This window comes from Neolamprologus brichardi, chromosome 15 (assembly GCF_056152115.1).
Source record: "Neolamprologus brichardi isolate AB-2024 chromosome 15, ASM5615211v1, whole genome shotgun sequence".
NCBI lineage: Eukaryota > Metazoa > Chordata > Actinopteri > Cichliformes > Cichlidae > Neolamprologus > Neolamprologus brichardi.
In genome coordinates this window covers 27,845,147-27,867,500 of record NC_142118.1, presented here as the reverse complement: position 1 = coordinate 27,867,500, position 22,354 = coordinate 27,845,147, and positions in this window count along the sequence as shown.

The window sequence follows — 22,354 nt, the reverse complement described above, 5'->3', positions numbered from 1 at the left end:
AGGTATTACAGGTATTGCACTGCAGTGGTTTGTATCATATCTATCTAATAGACTCCAATTTGTGCATGTAAATGGAGAGTCCTCTTCACACACTGAGGTTAATTATGGAGTTCCACAGGGTTCAGTGCTAGGACCAATCCTGTTTACATTATACATGCTTCCCTTAGGCAGCATCATTAGAAGACATAGCATACATTTTCACTGCTATGCAGATGACACCCAGCTCTATCTGTCCATGAAGCCAGATAACACACACCAATTAGTTAAACTGCAGGAATGTCTTAAAGACATAAAGACTTGGATGGACACTAACTTTCTGCTTCTTAACTCAGATAAAACTGAGGTCATTGTACTCGGCGCCGAAAAGCTTAGAAATATGGTATCTAACCAGATTCTTACTCTGGATGGCATTACCTTGGCCTCCAGTAACACTGTGAGGAACCTTGGAGTCATTTTTGACCAGGATATGTCCTTCAACGCACATATTAAACAAATATGTAAGACTGCGTTCTTCCATCTGCGCAACATCTCTAAAATTAGAAATATCCTGTCTCAGAGTGACGCTGAAAAACTAGTTCATGCATTTATTACTTCCAGGCTGGACTACTGCAATTCATTATTATCAGGATGTCCAAAAAACTCACTGAAAAGCCTTCAGCTAATCCAAAATGCTGAGTACTGACAGGGACTAGAAAGAGAGAGCATATTTCTCCTGTTTTGGCTTCCCTTCATTGGCTTCCTGTTAAATCCAGAATTGAATTCAAAATCCTGCTCCTCACATACAAGGTCGTAAATAATCAGGCCCCATCTTATCTTAATGACCTTGTAGTACCATATCACCCTATTAGAGCACTTCGCTCTCGCTCTGCAGGCCTACTTGTTGTTCCTAGAGTATCTAAAAGTAGAATGGGAGGGAGAGCCTTCAGTTTTCAGGCCCCTCTTCTGTGGAACCAGCTTCCAGTTTGGATTCGGGAGACAGACACTATCTCTACTTTTAAGATTAGGCTTAAAACTTTCCTTTTTGCTAAAGCATATAGTTAGGGCTGGACCAGGTGACCCTGAATCCTCCCTTAGTTATGCTGCAATAGATGTAGGCTGCCGGGGGATTCCCATGATGCATTGAGTTTTTCCTTTCCAGTCACCTTTCTCGCTCACTATGTATTAACAGACCTCTCTGTATTGAATCATATCTGTTATTAACCTCTGTCTCTCTTCCACAGCATGTCTTTTATCCTGTCTTCCTTCTCTCACCCCAACCGGTCGCAGCAGATGGCCGCCCCTCCCTGAGCCTGGTTTTGCCGGAGGTTTCTTCCTGTTAAAATGGAGTTTTTCCTTCCCACTGTCGCCAAAGTGCTTGCTCATAAAGGGTCATATGATTCTTGGGTTTTTCTCTGTATCTATGAAGCGCCTTGAGGCGACTTTAGTTGTGATTTGGCGCTATATAAATAAAATTGAATTGAATTGAATTAAATTTTCCTTTGTCCTTTTTTGTGGTGTCTGCGTTTCTCCCTCGTGTGCTTCATTCTAATTTATTTGATTAAGTCTGCCATTTTGTCATGTGGATTTATTTTGGAATCTGTTGTGTTGTCTGGACTTTATACTTTCTAAATAATGATGTGGTGAGTCTGTGTTTTGCCCCTCTTATTCAGCACATTTTGACAAAAGAATGACCAGAAAGTGGACCAGTGGATTTTAAGGATAATGGACTCAATAACTCTTTCACCATACTTCATCTCTATTCACCTGTCCAGAATAATTTTTTTCAATTTTATTTATAGAGCGCCAAATCACAACAACTGTTGCTTCAAGACGCTTTATATTGTTAGGTAGAATTGTACAATAATACATACAGAGAAAACCCCAACAATTATGTGGCCCGCTATGAGCAAGCACTTTGGCAACAGTGGGAAGGAAAAACACCCTTTTAACAGGAAGAAACCTCCAGCAGAACCAGGCTCAGGGAGGGACGGCCATCTGCCGTAACCGGTCAGGGTATGACAAGGTAGACAGGATAAAGACATGCTGTGGAAGAGAGTCAGAAATTAATAATGAGTATGATTCAATGCAGAGAGGTCTATTAACACATAGTGAGTGAGAAAGGTGACTGAAGAAGAAACACTCAATGCATCATAGGAATCCATCAGCAGCCTACACCTATTGCAACATAACTAAGGGAGGATTCAGGGTCATCTGATCCATCCCTAACTATATGCTTTAGCAAAAAGGAAAGTTTTAAGCATAACCTTAAAAGTAGAGATAGTGTCTGTCTCCTGAATCCAAACTATACTAACAAGTATTCCTGTGTATAGAGGGCAAATATGCATAATAAACAGCCTTTGCCCCACTGTGTACCGCCTACTGCAGTGTCCCAGTCGGCAGCCCACTGCAGGCTCTGGTGCTGGTATGAAATGTGAGCTCCACATGTGGGGGACTTGAGCCTATCCTAGTTGTCACAGGACAAAAGGCAGAGAATACTGTGGAGAGGTTACCAACCCATCGCAGGTCTAACGCATAATTGCTTTTCTAACCTGCAAATTTATGATGGTTGCCTTGCATACTTATAGTGGTTAGTGTTACACAAGTCAGTAGTTACACAAGTTGATAGTATTTGTAACTGCTAACTGGTCATATGTTTTATACTAAAGAGTTCTGTTGTGATTCTAGAAAGTAAAGAAGAAATGTAAAGTAGTCACATCATGCAGTCATACATTTATTGCAAGTTTCGGCACAACAAATTTTTTGAGCTTTTCTCATTTCAAGAAAAGAATTCCAGTAGAATCGTTTCAAAATGGATATGCAACAAAGCAACACAAACTTTATACTGTAACCACCCATATGGAAAAGAAATAGGAAAAAAAAGACTTGCATCAGCTTTAGCTTGCTTGATATAGTGAATCATATAAGGCTTATATGATTTACTAATCTCATTACTTTCATATGTCGTTTTAGGAAGTATCCAAAACATACAAGTTCCATTTATATAATTTTTCAAGGGATCTTATATCTTATATCTGTTTTCACTCTTGTATGCTTTTCACACAAGACAAATACAAACCTTATAAGATTTATATATTATCTTTTCCATATGGGCAGAGTCAACAACATGTTAGAGTTCAAAGGTAATGGTCTCATCAGTTCAAAAGCCACAGCTTGCTTTTTGGAAATTGAAAGAACAATCCAGTAGCAATCAAGTAGTAATTGGGGTAAATTAATACTTTCACTTCCTCTTCTCATTTATATTCATGCAATGTATCTTCCTTTTATCCTCTGTTTTCAACTCTTCTGTCCTCGCCTTTCAGTTGTGATTCATACTTGATAACGCCAGTGAAATTTTTCTCTTGCTGGGTTCTTTGTGTACATATTAAATCAATGAGCTAACTTCATGGGATCTCAGTTGGAAACATAGAATTTCTGTGGGCATACAGTAGATGTGACAGAACCTTTATTTCTACTTTTGCAAGAGAATAACGTTTATTTCCTTGGTGATGCATGCCCCTCGTTTATCTCTTGCGCCTGTCACCCAATTATTCCATATCATTAAAGCTCCTGATTGCCTCTGAAATTGCACATTAAACATCATGTGCTTTTCCAGTGAGTCACACATTCATGAGTCACACCTTGAAGTGGATAAGAAGGTGTACATCCTAATCCAAAATTACACACACACACACACACACACACACACACACACACACACACACACACACACACACACAATGAATGCATTTTCCCTATCAGACAAGCAGGTGATCACTAGAAGGAGGTCAGTATAACAGACCTCTGCTTGAGTACACCATGGTATTATTACAATGAAAAACTAAAATCAGTGTGTCACATGTGTCAGAGGAATCACAGCTGGTCATGCAGATGAATCTGGACTACTGTGTGACTCTGTCGACTCAAAATCCACCGCTGTTTTTGAAGAAGATAGTTGAGAAAATGAAAGAAATACAAGGATGGAAACTGAGACAGAAAGCTGTTAAGATGAAAAAGAACAGAGTGAGATTACTGTGTGTGTGTTTGTACTTTCATTATGCCTCTCTTCTTTTTAGGGATGGCATTATTTTTTCATGCCTCTGTTGTAATTTAGTTTTAGTGCCAATTATTTTTTTAGCAAGAAAGATCTGGAAACTGAAATCTTAGTAGAAATGGAACTCAGCATGTGGTGGATTCTGAATGTATTTCTGAGATATAACTATAACTGATTAATGCAGCATGTGTAACTCCTACCTCCTACATCTCCAGAGTGTATCTTAAATTAAACAATCAAGGTGTGGTTGAAGTGCAGATTTTCAGCTTTAATCGACGGGCTTTAACAAAACTATTGGAATAACTGTTTATGAACTAGGGGAGACCGGGGATAGTTGTAACATTTTTGACATTTCTGTCTGTAAATTGGAGCTCTTTTAAGGTAGTGGATTCAAAATGTAATGCAAAGTATTTACATGTCTCGGCTATTAAATAGTGCAGCTATTTTCTCTGCAGCACAATTACCCATTGCATGGTATGGTCTCAAACACAAAGAGTGAAATGTTACAATTAACCCCATAGTCTGGGTTAGTTGTAACATATCCTGGGGTGAAATGTAACACAATGAAATAAGGGTACTAACAAAACATTAACATGTAATCTTTGTTTATTCAACACATGAATGCACTTAGAGCCATTTATGTAGCTATGTGTGTGTGTGACAGAATGCAGAAATCTAGCTTTTGAACATATTCCAACCCCCCAAAAAAGACAAATTATGGAATTTTCTGCAACTGAAAATTTCATTAATTTTGGTTGGTCTTCCTTGAGTTTGGCCTCATTGGCTGAGTGGGCATTATAACCTACAACTCTTGCACCAATTTTGAACATAACAATGAAGCTGAAAAAATGTAGTTGTTCACCAGCATCGCAATTCCATTACTTTTTAAAATTGTGTAAAATTGTCTGTGTTTGAAAAAATGTGCTGATTTTTCACATGTGATAGCAGTTCTGAATTGGGCATGCACAGGATGAGTCACATCATTTGAAACTTAGCCCTGATTGGAGAAATTGGAAGTGTTACAACTGACCCACGTTACAACTATCCCCGGTCTCCCCTACATCTATTTTTACTCAGTTTATCAATTTCAGAGGCTCAAAAGTAACTGGCCAGGCTAACATAAGACTGGTTTTTCCTCTCCACCTTACTATGGTGGAGTGATTTGATGACTTTTTTTTAGGTTGTCCTGGGTGATGTGCCAGATGAAGTCCAGTTCACCGCGCTGGTGATAGGATTTCTGGGTTCCCACCCTGGAGTCAGGCCTGGTAGGGAGCTTAAGGTAAGAACAGGTCTTAACCCATAAGGGCTGGCTGAGGGGGCCTTCCTGTGAGCCCACCACCCACAAGAGGAACCATAGTGCTTGTGTGGATTGTGCATTGGCTGGTGGTCAAGGGCGGGAGCAGTGGCGATCAGATCTCTGGCTACTGAAGCTACGTCCAGACATACACAGGTAATTTTGAAAACTGAAGTTTTCTGTGTTCTTTAAAAAAAAATTAAAAATCCCATCCACACGTGCAGTTTTGAAAAAAATATCCATCCACATGTAAACGCAAATCCTAACCGTGTAGAAATGCTGGCCAATCAGAAGTCTAGAACCCTGAGAAGGAAAGAGTTTTTAAGTACTTCTGAAAAGTTTTTGTGTTTTTCTGGAAAGGCAGCTAATTTTGTGTTACTAGATGAAGTGCCTTTATCATTTCAAATGTTACAGTAGACAGTTACAGTAGACAGTATTTCGAATTTTGTTCCACTGGAATTTAGTCAATAAAGAAAGAAACTGAAATTTTACATTCGTCTTAGTGACTCATAATCATAAGTCATAGCGCTGTGAATGAAATATGGTTGTGGTAGACTCGCAATTTAGGAATGGACAAAATGCATACGGCATACATAAATTCAATTTAAAAAAACAATTGAATTTAAAACCGACAACAACATTAGTGTTGGGATTTGGGTTGTGAGAGCCACCTCAGAAGTTCACTCTGACACCTCTGCCTTTCTAAATGGAGGGACAGTAACTGCATGTGTATATGTAAGTGTGTAAAAACTGCAGACAGTAAGATTGACACCAACAGTATTTTGTCTATATCCGCCATTGTAGAAATTCATCTCATGTAAACAATAATGTGGCGCACACCTCTGATATTGCGTGACTAAATCTCTGTTTTCCTTGTCCACATGTAAACGCAAAAACTGAGTTTTTTCAGTGATCCAAAACGCAGTTTAAGTGTGGATGAAAGACCCAAACACATAGAAAAGCTGTGTTTTCAGAAATATCCTTTTATGTGTGGATGTAGCCCAAGGCTGGCTATGGGAACATGACATGTCACCTCTCTGTTGAAGGAAAAGCCTGAAGGTCAGAGGGATACTGGTTAAGTGTAGTCAGACTTGTATCTTCCTGTCATAAATTCTTCTATTTTTGGCTTGCAAGTTGTGATTTGTGGAACTGATGTAAACATGGCGACGTTACCGTGATTCTATTGGCTCAAATGATTGAAAAGATCAATCATGCAAATTGGCCAATACAAGCCAAAGTTACAGCCCCTCAGTTTAAAGGGAAAATGGACATTTCCAAAACTTGATAATACACGAGAAAAAAATGCCCAATGTACATGAGTTTGTTGATAATTCTTCAAGAAATATATAAGAAACATTTTTAGGCATGTAAATAAAGTTAAATAATTTCTGCTGTTCAATACCTAAGAAATTTCAACTGACAGGTGGTGCCAAAATGGGCCGAATGGTGAAACACCTGGCTATCTATTCATTAATAGTGCTATAACTTTTCACTGTTTCAGTTCGGAAGCACAAATTTCACATGTTCATATGTTGATTACTGGATTTCTGGACTTGTCTTCCGAAGCATATTTTCAAGGTGGTTATATGCAATCAAATCAAAAATAAATTAGGTGGGGAAATAATCTATGTTGTAAGTTTCAGCCTCAGTAACTTTGACACGGTGACATCTGCTATAATATTTAGACCTTTGATGAAATCTCACAATTGTTAGCTTTATTTTGATACCAAGATTGTTTATATAGAGCTTGTATTTGCTGAGAAATACTCTATTCAATTTGTGCATGTCATTCTCATACAGGGACATCAGAAAGATACCCTGGGTATGTTGAACTTGCTTTTTAGTGAACGGCTCATATCTGCATCTTGCTTCATTCTGCTCATTAATAAATTGTTCAATCACTTTTGAGCCTCTGAAAATGGGAAACTGTATGCTGCAAAAAAGGCTGTCATTCCTAAGCTTACACCTTTTGAATCAGAGCTGAAAGTATGCACATAAGTTACATCTTTATTGCTTGAATTGTGGTGGTGTATAAAAAAAGTGTAATTGTCACAAGCTTGACTTAACTCTAAATACAATTGGGCCAAAGGAACATTATTCACTGTTGCAATACAGAAAGATTAAGATGTATTTTTGAAGACATGAGAAGATTATTTCAAAAGAAATTCTAGACCATAGCTATTTCAGCTTGTTGGTATGCAAAAAGAAGACAAATGTAATAAAAATCAGCTGCTCCACCCCCAGCCTCTGCTTCTGTCTCTTCCCCTCAATCTCTCCATGTTTTCTTTGAAATGAGGACAGAAACTGTAGGGTGTGGGGATGCTCCAGAGAGCTCCATAGAAAATGTATTTGCAGCTCTTGGTGTTGGCCAGCCAAAATGCTTAAGCATTTTCTTTTATGGTGGGATGTCAAATGGATGTGTCATGCTTCATGAAAATAATTTGTCAGTTCTGTTTCTGTTACCAGCTGTGCATTCTCTGTGTGTGTGAGCTTGAGTTACCAAGCCATGTGCATTGGTTTATATTCGATATAACAAATATCCTTGTATATTTAGCAACATCTGTGCACGTACAGTATGCATTTGTTTGGACACAAGAGGGCATGCCTTTACTCTTCTTACTGTCTGTAATTTTACATAACTACATTTAAATGTGTGTCTGTGCATATATATTATTGTGGCAAATCTATTTAGTCAAAAAATGGACTGGACATCAGATGTAGAAATATTAGTGTTTATCTGAGACTTCAAAAAAAAGGAGGTGTACAACAGACAAAACATAATGGCTTCTCGAAAACCTTTTTTCTTTTTCTAGCTAACATTGAGTACCTTCCCCCTTCTGCCGCAAAGGATCCCGGGAAATGCAGTCCCCCAATGAAAACATACAGTAAATGCTCTTTCTTAGCAGAAGCCCAACTCTATAACCAACAGCTCAATAAACATATGGCTAGCAACAAATCACCCACAATAGCCAGAATATGCTGTCATCAAGTCAAATCAAATAAAGTTCAATAAAGTCACAACATATGTACTTATCCAGTAGTGAACCAGCAGAGTACATTTTGTTGTTCGCTGTAAGGAAGACAACTTCCTTACTAGTATCATATTGTAACTTTTACAGCACTTTAGGAGCACCTTTGCACTTTAGTGAAAGCATTTTAACTTGCACTTTATTTTACATCGCACTGATTAGCACATTTTTTTAAATTAAATATTTATTGAGTATTTTAATAACTAGCAGGTAGCCTTTGTTCCAGGTCCCCATTAAGAAGTGTGGTGGTTGTCTGTGAGGAGGACAGAGTTGTTACTGGGAGCAAATAAAGTCTGTCAGGTCTACTATTAAGGAAAACAAAGTCTAGAGGTAAAGGTTGGTGCAAAGAAGTTGCTGTTGGGATGTGATTACTCACCTGTCTTTTCTGTAGGGTCCAGGGTGTTTGGGCAAATGTTTCCCCAAGGGCCCAGACACCATTATTTAAAGGTTCCGGTAGAGGCCATGGGTTAAGGGAGTGTGGGGAATCTCTCTGCATGGGTTTCATAATAGTTGTGGTGTATGGTTAAAATAAAAATAAAAAAATCATATGAGAATGGTAAAATGTAGGTATATATTTGTTTATTAAAAGGGTGTGTTGTAAAATGTTGGTGAAATGTCAGAATTTGGAAAACTCACCTGACAGTAAAAATAATGGTTTAGTCCTAAACATCTGAAAGTATTTAAGGCTGCCATTTGTCATTAGACAGGACAGTGTTTGTTAGTGCTCTTAGAAGGCTTGACATGCCAGTGATTGTCATGGCTATAGAGATACGTGGGCAAGTAAATGCCTCTTGCTTCCACCATACTGTGTCTCAGTCGTCCTCACTGTAAATGCAACTGTCAATGGCCGCCTTGTTACATTCACCTAAGCAGGAAAGGTAATAGCGACGTGAAACGGCGCCAGTGCAGTGTGGCGTTAATTGCGTTATTGTTGCTATATTATACACTTTAGCTGAGTTATGTGCAATGGAAGCAGTGCTGAGTGTAACACATTACAGTAACCACATTATTTTTTCTGTGTTGCCCCAATGTAATACAGTCCTAAATTCAGGACTCACATTACAATTACAGTTATTTCACTACGTACATTGCAGTCTTTAAATTACCTGCACAGTAAGTGGATATCATTTTTTTTTCATTTTATCCATTACTGGGTTTTTTTTGTCACTTTTGAGGGCTACAAACATCAAACATCTTCAAAATCATGAAATTCTCCAGCCTACATACTACTCTGGTAAAGGCAATATGGATCTCTTTGCTCCATGAGATTTTAGGCTACATCCTTATATAGAATAATAGCAAATACAGCAAATGTTAAGTTCCGGTCTTGTCAACCATTCATACACTTCGCTTGGATTAAGTAATCTCTTTTGCCAAGCCTGACTTTGACCAATATTTTAGTTTAAAATCAGAGTTGGCAGTTGTTAAAATCTCTTTACATCCATCAGGTAGTTGTCAAATTGTTTATTGTTAGGTTTCCACCAACCCTTTAATTATAGAATATACACCGTTCTGCCATACCCAACACAAAAACTATGAGGCCAAAATCCATGTAAAAGATATGTAAAATGTAAATTCCTGAAACTTTCTTGTGGTGTATTTTTGTGTTTTTCTTTGGCTAGTGGATCTTTTTAATCTTCATCTTCACTGATGAAGATAGATGGCAGATCACATGCTCTATTTTTCCTCTGCCAAGTCCCCTCATGGTTGCATCCTTACTTCTTTTATTGTCCTAAAAACTAACATATTCACTGTGTAAGATTACTAAGTTCACTGACAACTAGGTTATAGAGCTTTTTTTTTTTTCATTAGTGAGGACCCTGATAATGCTGACATCATAAAAAAAATCCCAGACTGGTGTCAGTCATCCTTTTTTAACATTAGTGTCTCCAAAACTACAGCAATGATAGCAGATTTCAAGAAGAATCCACTGCTCCCACTTTCTGCACAAAAGCCCATCACATGGATTTTTATTGTAATTTTTGTAATTTTAATATCTCCTCAGAAGACTTTCATTCCTTTGTTTGACTGAATCAGTTCTCACATTCACCTTTGTCAAATGCATCACTTCGCCTAAAAATAGGAAAAGATTAGTGTCTTGTTAAGGGCTGGGGAGAAAGTTCATCTCGGTCTGAACTATTGTAAAGTCTACCTTACAATATAAAATTCCTTGAGGCAACTGTTGTTGTAACTTTGCACTGTATAAATAAAATTGAATTGACAACGGCCCTAAGCTCACAGCCGACATAAAGAAGGATTGGCTTCAGGACCCCTCAGTAAATGTCCTGAAAGACCCAGTCAGAGCCCAGACTTTAACCCAATTAATCTCTCTGGAGAGTTCTGAAAACTGACTGTGCACTGCTACTCCTCATCCAACCTGAGCTTGAGAGGTTCTGTCCAAAAATCTGATTGTCCCTCAGCCCTCACTGCCATTTTGCTGTTTATTTTTGTCATGTCTCCACTCTCCCTTTTCCCTGTGTGTGTGTGTGGTTCATGGGCATTATTGGGACCTGTCTGGTTTCCCGCCTTCTGGTTCACACACACCTGGCGTTGATTGCACACCTTCTTCTGGTGAACTTGTCTGGGCTGTGTCACGGTTTGGCATGGCAGACCGTGGGGGTGTGGGGGAAGGAGGACCCAGGCACGGTGCTCTGTGCGTTTATTTACAGTGTGTGGAAATAACAACAATAAATCCCCGTGCTTTCCCCTGACTCCCGTGTCTCTCCGTGAACAGTCCGTGTTTCAGCACTTTTCGTGCTGGCTGCTGTCTAGCGCTCCACACTTCTCCTGGGGACATAATAGAAGGACACATACACTAACTAAGCTCAACTGGATGACTAACGTGGAGTCTCATGCAATCGGTGGGAGCTCCAAGACTCTCCTAAGTAGCTCCCCCGACGAGGCCTGATCAGCAGCAGGTGTGTGGTTTCGGGTGTGGCCAGTCCACCAGCAGGGCCACGCCCACCAGGCCTGAAAGCACCTGTAAACCAGTGTACGTACACACACACACACACACACACAAGCATGGAAAAGAGCAGCAGCAACACCAAAAATATATATAATATCACCAGTCCATGACTGCCCAGGGATCCTGGGTCGCTCAGACCCAGAGTACCCCCCCTCTAAGGGTCGGCTCCCGACGACCCCAAAACAAAACAAAAACAGTACAACCAACCCAGGGCGGGCAGCGGGGGTTCCAGGACGGAGGGCCAGAACCAAAAAAACCAAAAACAACAAAACAACAAACCCTCCCAGTCCACAGTCCCAAAGTCAGACTGCGCATACTGCAGCGGTGCAAAAAAAAAAGAAGAAAAACGCCACAAAACAGTCGCAGGCGGCCCATCACTACAACAAAAGAGTCCAGGTGGCCTACCTCGGGTCCCGTGACGGCAGTATGACGCTTTAGGTTGCCGACCTTGAGTCCAGTGGGGGCAGCGTTGCAGCTCCGGCGGGCGGCCACGAGTCCGGCAGCAGCAGCAAAACAGTTCCGGGGGCCTGACACTGATCCAGTGGAGGCGGAGCTGCAGCTCCGGTGGCTTGCTACGTGTCCAGAGGTGGCGGCGCTGTACCTCTGGCGGCTTGCCCCGGGTCCGGCGGTGCTGCTCCTCAGGCGGCCTGCCCCGGGTCCAGCGGCGGCGGCGCTGCTCCTCCGGCGGCTTGCCCTGGGTCCTGTGGCGGCGGCGCTGCTCCTCCGGCGGCTTGCCCCGGGTCCAGTGTCAGCGGCGCTGCTCCTCCGGCGGCTTGCCCCGGGTCCGGCGACGGCGGCGTAGCTCCGATGAGCAACCGCGAGGTGTGGCACCTGATCTACGATGTGCTGATTGCGGACGTGCTGGCCCCTCCGGATCGCCGAGGTCTTGCGCGGGCAGCACGGGCTCCTCCTGCTCGCTGAGCTTCTTCGGTGGCGGCGCGGGCTCCTCCTGCTCGCTGAGCTCCTCCGGCAGCGGTGCTGGCTCCGGCTCGCTGAGCACCTCTGGCAGCGGCGCCGGCTCCAGCTCCGGCTCCGGCTCCAGCTCCGGCTCCGGCTCCAGCTCCGGCTCGCTGAGCACCTCCAGCAGCGGCGCTAGCTCCGGCTCCGGCTCGCTGAGCTGCGCAGCTGGCGAGGCGGGCTCCTCCCGCTCTCCGAGCTCCTGCTCCGGCTTGCAGGGCTCCGCAGCTGGCGGTGCGGGCTCCTCCCGCTCTCCGAGCTCCTGCTCGCTGAGCTCCAGCTCCTGCTCCTGCTCGCTGCGCTCCTGCTCGGGCAGCGCGAGCTCCTCTGGCTCGGGCTGGGCAGGTCCGGGTGGCGACAAAGCAGGCGGTAAAATAGATGGCAGAATGGTGGCTGCAGGCAGATGAGACGACAGCGGTGCTACAGCTGCAGATGGTGAAGCAGCGAGAGGTGTGGAGACCCACCAGGCCTGAAGGCACCTGTAAACCAGTGTACATACACACCTGCACCCATACACACACACACACACACACACACACACACACACACACACTCACAAAAGAGCAGCAGCAACACCAAAAATACATATAATATCTCCAGTCCATGACTGCCCAGGGATCCTGGGAATAGCGAGTCAGCCTTTGCTGCACTGTTTCTAGAGAAACATTTAGTGCAGCCTGGCTCCTAACCTTTGGCTTTGTGTTTCCTTGCCTGCAAAACAGATTCTCACCTGCCTGTCTTTGTGCCCAGGGTTACTTGGAGATTTCCAGACACAGTGTTGTGAGCTGGCTCTAGTGTGGATTTGGGACAGATTTGGATTCTGTTTAGATTTCGAAGAAGTCCTCGCAGAGACTGGACTGTACCACTGTTTTGATCTTTCTATACTGTTATTAAGAGTCTCTGTAAATAAATGAACTGTTGTTAACTTGGAGCTCTTCATTTGAGCTCTGCTTGCACATAGGCTCAGGTGTCAAGCTTGTAGCATCATACTCATAGAGAATTGCTGGCAAAGGTGCTTTGACAAACTTTAGCAAAGGCTATGAATATCTACATACATGTTATATCTTCTATAAATTTTCAAGTATTTCAAGCAAACTTTTCTCAGTTTGTTATTATGGGGTAGCATGTTATATCAATTTTGTATTATTAAAAAAAGACTTGCTATATGATTTCACTTTCTTGTAAACTTTACTTGTTACATGTTTACTTGTAACTTGTAAATCAAAAAATTGGCCCACGACAATGATCCACTGTTTATTAAACATGAACAGTGTGGATTAGTAGAGAGTTGAAAATAGTTTCCTGTTGTGAAACTGACATCAGGTCCACGTGTGCCCCTTTTTCTATCCTTTATAACATCACCATTGTCTTAGGGAGGCAACAATTCTGGGGGCTAGTCCAGGATTAGCGCCATGGCGGTCAGGTGCTAATCAGCCAAGAATTGCGGGATCCATGTCCCTCTGATGAACAGCATTAGTAACGATTGACATCAGGTATCCAGACATGGCCACTCTGCATGACCTACAGTGGGAGATCCTGAACCAGCTTCATCAGCTGACCAGAGTCGCTGACAGGGACCTGCTACATAAACTTGCAGTATTGTGTCAAGAAGAAGAGGTGGAAGATGTCCCGGTGAGGCAACTGAGGTGGAGCTCTTTGACTTTATCATTGACTTTCTGAGAAGTAAACGACTGAAGAGCCTCAAAGATCAGGGCGATCTCAGGGTGAGATGTTTCGCCTGCTTGCATTTCGTGACCTCATTGATGACCTGCAAGCACCCCAGGTAACTGGTGAACTTGGTCAAGCATCTGATGAAGGGGATGCTGTTTCTGTATCAGAGACTGAACCAGCAGTAGTAGCATCAGTAATGAATAAGAAAGTCCCAACCAATGTTCCCTCTAAGCTGCGCGCGTGTGCAATTGCGCACTGCTGGCACGGTCTCTGCGCACAGAAAATCTGCGTTGCGCACAAAAAAAAAAATCTAGCCTGAATTGAAATTAAAATTAATACTTTAACAATTCTGTTTTGCAGTGTTAGTCAGTAAGTGACTGGCTGCTCCCATATGGGATTAGAACGATGCCACCTTATTCCATAGCCCAGCCAATAATGCGATTCACATTCGTATATACGCAGCTAATCAACGTCGTTGACAGGCTATGACAGCGTCCTTATGTGCAGACACCGGTGTTTTAGCTAGCAAAGCGGCGTGGCTGATGTGGAGTGAAGCCACGTTAATGACAACGTGTATAACCATGTTTATATTTACTGGGGGGAGAAACGGTAAAAATGGCGTTTTATAAGGAAAACGCTCAAAAGCACTCTCCACCAACAACACCAAAAAAACCCCACCCTTTCCTATTGGTCGAAAAATGTACAATGTTGACCAATCAAAAAATGATATGGCAACATGGCATTTAGTTGTTTAGGAAGAGGGAAGTTTTAGGAGTTATGGTGGTGTTTTAAGATGTGAGAGATTTTCAACGTTTAGCGCAAATCTTGTGTAGTTAGTGTGTAGTGTAGCCAATAGTTTTGTTGTGTGTGTCAGAACAATGAGGCGACTACTGAATGTTACAGATGGTACAGGAGTAAAAAAACGCATTGGCTGAATTTTTAGGTAAACATCCCTGCCCTTATATACTGTATTTTGCAGACAGAGAGTTACAGGACTCTCTCCCAGACCACAGACTCATAATACAAGTCAGAGCTTTATAAAAAAAAAAAAGAAAGAAAGAAAGAAAAGAAAGTTGTGTTTTCAGAATTGGAGTTCAAGTTATTTTGTACTTCCAATAGTGTTAACATACTACACAAGTCATGAACAAGATTTTTTTTTTAATTTTCATTGTAAGTGGGCTAAAGCAGTTAATTAAAAGTAGTCTAACATAAATGTAAAGGCTGTAATTTGATTATTTTAATAAACCATCTAACTTGGATGGATTCGATTCTGGCGTGACCACAGTGTACACCTATACTGTTGCTCACAGTGGTCCAAGGGACCGCTCAGGGAGTTTGTGTGTTCGCTCAGACACATGAAAAATTAGAGGGAACAATGGTCCCAAGATCAGTGATTGCTGATCCTGTAACTGGTTTAGTAAAGCTGACAGATGTTACCGCATTGTTACCACATAGACTGTCTATTTAACTGTCTATGTAAACAAGTTGATGAAGGTCTGGGTGAAGGATTCTCAGAAGCTGAGGTCTTAAGAACAGTGCTCAAGATAATTACGCCTGGTACCTTTAAGGACATGCTCATGACCAAAGACACCTTGACCCTGGCTGAGTTAAAAAGGTTCCTTAAAGCACACTTTAGGGATAAGAGCAGTACTGAACTGTTCCAGGAACTAAGTAACACAAAGCAACATGACAAAGAAAGCCCACAACAGTTTATGTATTGACTAATGGGGGTCAAGCAGTGTATAATGTTTGCTTCTAAACAAGGTACAGACTTTCAATATAACAGCAAACTCGTGCAGGGAGCGTTTCTTCATTCACTTTACCAGGGGATGAATGAAAAATGCTCATACATTAGACAAGATCTTCAACCACATATTTCAGACATGAATGTGACTGACGACTTTATACTCGAGGTGATCACAAGATCACGGAGGCAGGACACCGAGAGGAAAACCAGGTTGAGACAGGTATGCAAACAAAAAGCAGTCAGTATCAATACAGCCCAGCTGGACCAAACAGAATGCCATTCAGGTGCAGGCAGAGGTGCAGGCCAATCGCAATGCTATACAGGAGTTAAAACCCAAGTGTCATCTTTGGCCAAAAGTTTGGAGAAAGCCCTCACACCGTTAGTGAATGTGGCAACAGAAAACACTTACCACCCTTTGCCACATGTAAAACAGTCAGCCAAGCCCGAAGTTAAAGGGAAATGTCACCAATGTATACCCCAAGGAAATGACACCGGCTCACACTGCTTTCGATGTGGAAAAGAGGGACACAGAGCTATTGGCTGCTTACAAAAGGGTACTTGTAACGGAGCAAGGTGATGTTTTTTTTTACAGTGTTCGTTTAAAGGAGGGGAAACCTTCCTCCAAAACGGACAGAGCAGTGGAGCCGCCAAGGGAAAGCACAGAAATTTAAAACTATAAAATTAAAATATAATTTATTATATTTAAATAGTTAAAAATGAAAAAGGAATTAAAACAACCCTGGCCAGGGGACAACACAATAAAAATCAATAAAACACAACATTAAAAATCCGGTGGCGTCCGCCACGATATAAGAGTCACTAAAAAGTTAAAAATCCAGCGGAGCGGTGCAGGAGGGGAACCCGGCGGCATCCTCGCCTTCCTTCCCACGTTCTGCGCCCCGGTGCGCTAAAGGAGGGAGGCAGCGGCAGTTACTATTCTTTCAGGCAGCTTTCAATCGTTAAAAGGGGAAAGTCCAGAGACTTACCCCGGGTGGGCAGAGCTCTCAACTCCGCCCGCCGCTTCTTTGTAGCTGTCACTCGGCACCAGCCCGTCTCGTCGCCTCCAATTCTCTACAGACTCTGGCCTCGTGTTGCTGCAGCAATCGGCCGCTCGCTCTGCGTCTCTCGTTGCCGGCGCTGTATCCTCCTCTCTCTCTGACGCCAAGCTTCACCAGCCCTCCGGGCTTGCAGGCACCGCCGCCTGACACCACTCACGCCTGCCCGTCTCTCAAGCCTCCTTCCAAGCCGTGTTCCTCAAGCCTCTGTTTTGTGGTCTGCCAGGCCCTCTTATTGGCCTCCGGGACCTCCCAGGTGTGCTCAGGTTTGTAATCAGGTAGGGGCGGAGTCTTTCCAGGACAAGTCACCAAATAAATAGCATAAAAACATGCAGTAAAACTCATAAAAACAAACCAATGTACAATATTAAAATATTAAAAAAGGTAAAACACGGCAAAACATGCATAGTAAAAAACCCTAGGAACTTGTCCCTTTCCACCCCGTGACATCCTCTGTCGGGAAACTGGGTGAGGTCGCTGGGGAGGGACCACCAGTGACCTTGGCGAATACAGAGTCCCCCATCCCAGAGAAGCTGCACTCCAAATAGAAAATTCCATCTTCAACCAAGACCCCCAAATCATGTCAAGTGTCCAAAAGGGAGCGTGTTGCCCAGCTGATTGGGGGTTATCTCGATGGGGTCAAACTTCAAATGTTGTTGGATAGTGGGGCCCAGGTAAGCACTGTGGAGAAATCTTGGGTGCAAAAAGCCTTGCCAAATGTGACAATTAGGCCACTGGAAAGCCTACTCTCAGACCACCCACTCAAAGTCACTGCAGCTAATGCGACAGATGTACCGTTTGAAGGGTGGATAGAAGTTTTTCTTGAGATCACAAGTAGCAGACATGGCTCAGTTTCTATTCATGTTCCCATGCTAGTAAGTCGAGGAGGGTTGAGCAGCCCGCTACTAGGCTTCAATGTGATACATGAGATGATTGCAGGGGATGGTGATCAAAGAGACGATGCCAACTTAGTGAGTCTCCTTTCAGAAGCTCTGAGAATTCAGAAGAGTAATGCTTAAAGTCTTGTTTTGGTGGTTCACACAAAGCAACCCCTGGAAGAGTCATAATGTCCGGTATTACGAGTTGGAAAGAAGGGACTCGCCATCTGCCGGAGTCAGATCTGTCAGGTGAAATGCCGCATGAGAGCTTTTTCTGGAGGAGGAGTCATGTTGTTTGAGCTGAATGTGGACTGTCGCTTGCCAGATGGGTTGCAGTTATCTCCTGCGCTTGTTGATGTGCCGGCTTGCGCCTCAAAAATAGTGAGAATACCAATCCAGAATTCAACAAGGCACGATGTTTTTTTTTACCTCCAAAAGCAGTCTTAGGATTCATTGAAGAAATTGTTGAAAGTACGCCTGTAAACATCCATCCAACTATGCAGGGGCCTGGAGAACCACACAATGACACCCTTCTGTGTGCTAACAAGCAAGTCCAACCAGTGAGGAACAAAGTAATGGGAGGGGAAATGGCAGGGCTGGCAGTGTGGAAGAAAGATGGAATCCAAATGTTGATTTAGATCACCTGCCTGAGCCTGACCAGAGCACGGTACGGCAAATGCTTTACGAGGAATCAGACGTGTTTGCTCGTGATGAAGGAGACATTGGGTGTGTCCCTGGTCTACAGCTCAAAATCAATATGACACTCTAGTTCAAAAAAGCTACAATTCCATTCCATGGCCACTGTTTAAGGAGGTGAAGGAGTATATTCAAAATCTCCTAGCATGGGGTGTATTAGGAAGTCTGTTTCTGCTCTGTGTGTGAAAAAAAAGACAACAGTTTTTGGCCTGTGTGTTGACTTCCCTGAGCCGTCCGAGATTGCGATCCACTCCCACGGATCCAGGATTTAAATGGGCTATTTGCGACGAGTTCCAGTATTACCTGTATTATGCGCCAACTTTCACAGTCAATACAGATAATAACTCCTTGATCTACATCCTGAGTTCAGCAAGACTAAATGCTGTGGGTCACAGATAGTTTGGGGAGTTGGCGAATTTCCATTGTGACATTAAATATAGACCAGGAAAGAGGAACGCTGATGCAGATATGTTGTCCAGGTATCCTGTGAACCTGCAGCAGCAGATGAATGACTGTAAAGAGACAGTGTCACCGGAGGTGGTTTCTGCTGTGTGGCAGGGGACAAAAATGGTACAAAACAATGATGTTCCCTGGGTGGCTGCATTGCAACTAAATGGTGATGATGGAAATGCTGTACCACACAGTAGTGTTTCAGGCATCATTCCCAGAGATATTAGAGCTGCACAACAAGCAGATCCAGCTATTAAAGAAGTTATTTCTTTAAAACCGAGAGCTTGGACTCCAAATGAAAAAGAGAAAAAAACAATGTCTAAACAGACAAGGAGACTGCTCTGAGTGGAACTGGTTAGAAGTAGAAAATGGACTACTCTACCGAAAAACAAACCAAAACTGACAACTGGTCCTCCCTGAACAGCTCAAATCAGTGGTACTGAAAAGCTTACATGACGACATGGGGCATGTAGGTTCTGAAAAGGTGATCCATCTTGCCCGAGAACGGTTCTATTGGCCGTACATGCAGCAAGATGTGGAGGAATACGTGACAAAAAAAGGCCAGTGTATTAAACAGAAGCACCCCAATATCCAGCAGAGAGCTCCAATTGGATCCCTCACCACCAGTGCACCTTTTGAGTTGGTCTCTATTGATTATTTGCACCTGGAGCCAAGCAAAGGAGGATATGAGTATATTCTTGTCCTCGTTAATCACTTTACGTGCTTTGTGCAGGCATACGGAATGAGAAACAAATCAGGAAAGACAGCTGCTGAAAAGATATTTCAGGAATGTATTCCTTGCTTTGGGTATCCAGAGAAGTTGCATCACGACCAAGGACGTGAGTTTGAAAACAGCTTGTTCAAAAGAACAGGCTGTTAGTTGCAGGGTTAGTTGTTGCAGGGTTTTTGCAGAACCCTGTTTGTCCAAAAGTGGGCCGAGAGGATGCGAGTCGCTTACCAAATAGCTGCAAATAACAGCTGACAGTCCTCAGCCAAAAGCAAAAAGCAGTACGACAGACATGTAAGAGGTATCACTCTCCAGCCAGGTGACAGAGTACTGATGAAAAATTTGTCAGAGAGAGGAGGGCCAGGAAAACTGCGCGCCTATTGGGAGAAGGTAGTACATTGCCTGGTGGAGATGGACCAGTCTATAAGGTACAGCCAGAGCCGTGACCTCCGAAGCAAGATTCCATGCTACAGGCTTCTGAACCCTCAACAACAACAACGACCTGCTATTCAACAGGGGCACCCTCAGCAACAGGAAACTGTCATTCCAAAGCAGGATTCTCAAAGTCAGCCCAAGCTATGTGCAACAGCAAGAGAGTTCTGTCCTCTTGACAGGCCAGAATATGGGGGAGAGCAAGATGTTGTGGAGGCTGAGGAGTTAGCAGAAAAAGAAATGGAGGAAATGGTTGGAGAAAATAGAGAAAATGACTATTTAAGCAGGTCACAGAGGAGGGGAAGACCAGCAGAAAGACTCACGTACAACGCAATGGGTCAGCCATCATACTGCCAGTGGAGGTGGCAGATATGAACACCCTTTCAGCTAGCCAACCCTGGATGTTGACACAAGGCATCCCATCATTCTTTCACCCCATCTATTCCCAGCCGTACTACCACAATGGCTGCACACTCATACATTGATGGGTCCACACATGAAGAAACAAATGTTAGGAGAGATTCTTTTAAGTGGGAGAGAGTGTAGAGATTTGAAAATAGCTTCCTGTTGTGAAACTGACATCAGCTCAACGTGTGTCCCTTTTTAAATTCTTTATCACAGCACCACACGTTGTTAAACAGGAAACCAGTTGCCCCTCTGGTCATTGTCTTAGGGAGGCAACAGATGTGTGTGGGTATGTGAGTGTGTCTCTTTGTTTCATTACTTTCATTCTTGGGCTCTTTGAACCAGTAAGACCTGCTCTGATTTCCCAGTGTGTACAGGACAGCTCTCCTCCACTTTTCTCTAATGAAGAGTGAACACTCAATAAATAATGATGTGGTCTCTAACACAAATACGGGCATTTAGCTTAATTTATGCATTTCTATCTATACTCTGCACTACACACAGTGCAGTCAGTGATGAAAACAGGAGTTACATGAACTCTCATTAGCTTCTGGATAAACACTCTAAAGTCTGATTCAGTCAGTGGTCCTGCAGCCCTCGTAGCTGTCATTAGCTCAGCTGCCTAAAAATAGTGGTGTCACATTATTATGGATTGCCTCAGATATTTTGGATTACTGGTTTTAATTTGGAAACCTTTGACTACGGCTTTGGTGAATCTGCCAGTTGCCATCTGTTGCACACACTTATCTAGGAATGACTATAGGATTCATTTGACACCAGGGGTGATTCTAGGATCAGAGCTTTGGGGGTGCTGAGCACCCAGAGAGAGGCAAGGTAAACTTTATTAGTCACAATGAGACGTCTTCCCTGTCTCTGTCAGTTCCTGCATCCTTAAATGTCTCCAGTTGTCCCGAGTTCCCTCTGATTGTCTCCTTGGTGCATTTATCCTTGGTCTGTTGTCTTCATCTCCATTATCAGTCATCATAATTTTACCCTCTCTGTGCAAGTCTGCAAATTTCTTTATTAAATCACAAGATTCTTAAATTCACCAAGTCTCTGTGCCTGGATCCTCGTCACAAAACATGACATGACAGTTTTGTACATTTTAACAAAATTTAATCCCCATATTTGTGAAAGAAAAGCAAAACACTTTTTTAAAAAGTCTGTAACAAAACCATCAAATCTGATAATGGTTATTTAAATGCTGCCAAAGAAGAATGGATTGGAATTTAAAAAAACAAACAAAAAACACATCCTAACCTTAATTACTGCGGGAGAATAATGAATGATGCTCACAGTGAGTAAAAAGTAAACTGAGTGCATTTTTTGGACAGAGATTCACTTTTAATGTGTATGTATAATATAATACAGATACATAAAAATACACTCCAAAAATAGAAGTCCTTGAAATGTACAAAATATTAGTAAAAAATTGGAAAAATGGAGACACCTTGGCCTATGGTACAATGTATACAATGTATGAAAAGATCTTTACTGCAGATACTATTATGGCTCTGCAGATTTTTTCTTTTCTTTTAACCTATGTCGCCTCACCTTGAGGTTGGTAAATCTGTCTATCACATTTTGGTGGTCAAGTCTCTCAAGCATCTCTTTCTCAACTGACATCGCAGCCAGGTGCTGGAGTCTGCTTTGACCCATGGTCTTTCTCAGCCAGGTATGGAGCTGACTCAAGACACTAAAAGACCTTTCACAGCTCCAGTTGCTAACTGGGTTTGTTAGGGCAACCTGAATAACAGTTTTCAGTGTGGGGAAGATCTGATTATCCAGAAGATTGTACAATGTTAACATATCTGGAATGGCACCAGCCTCACTCTTGAGCTTCGAAACGTTTTTGGCAACCGTGACTTCCCCTGACTGAAGCTCAATATGGTAATGCAGTGCTAGGGCTGACAACCCAGTTTGTTTTGCAGATTCTGTATAGCAGCTTTAATACAGGGAGAAAACAACTAAAACTAGTTGTTGTTTTTTTCTTTGCCAGTTTAACAGTTTCTGTT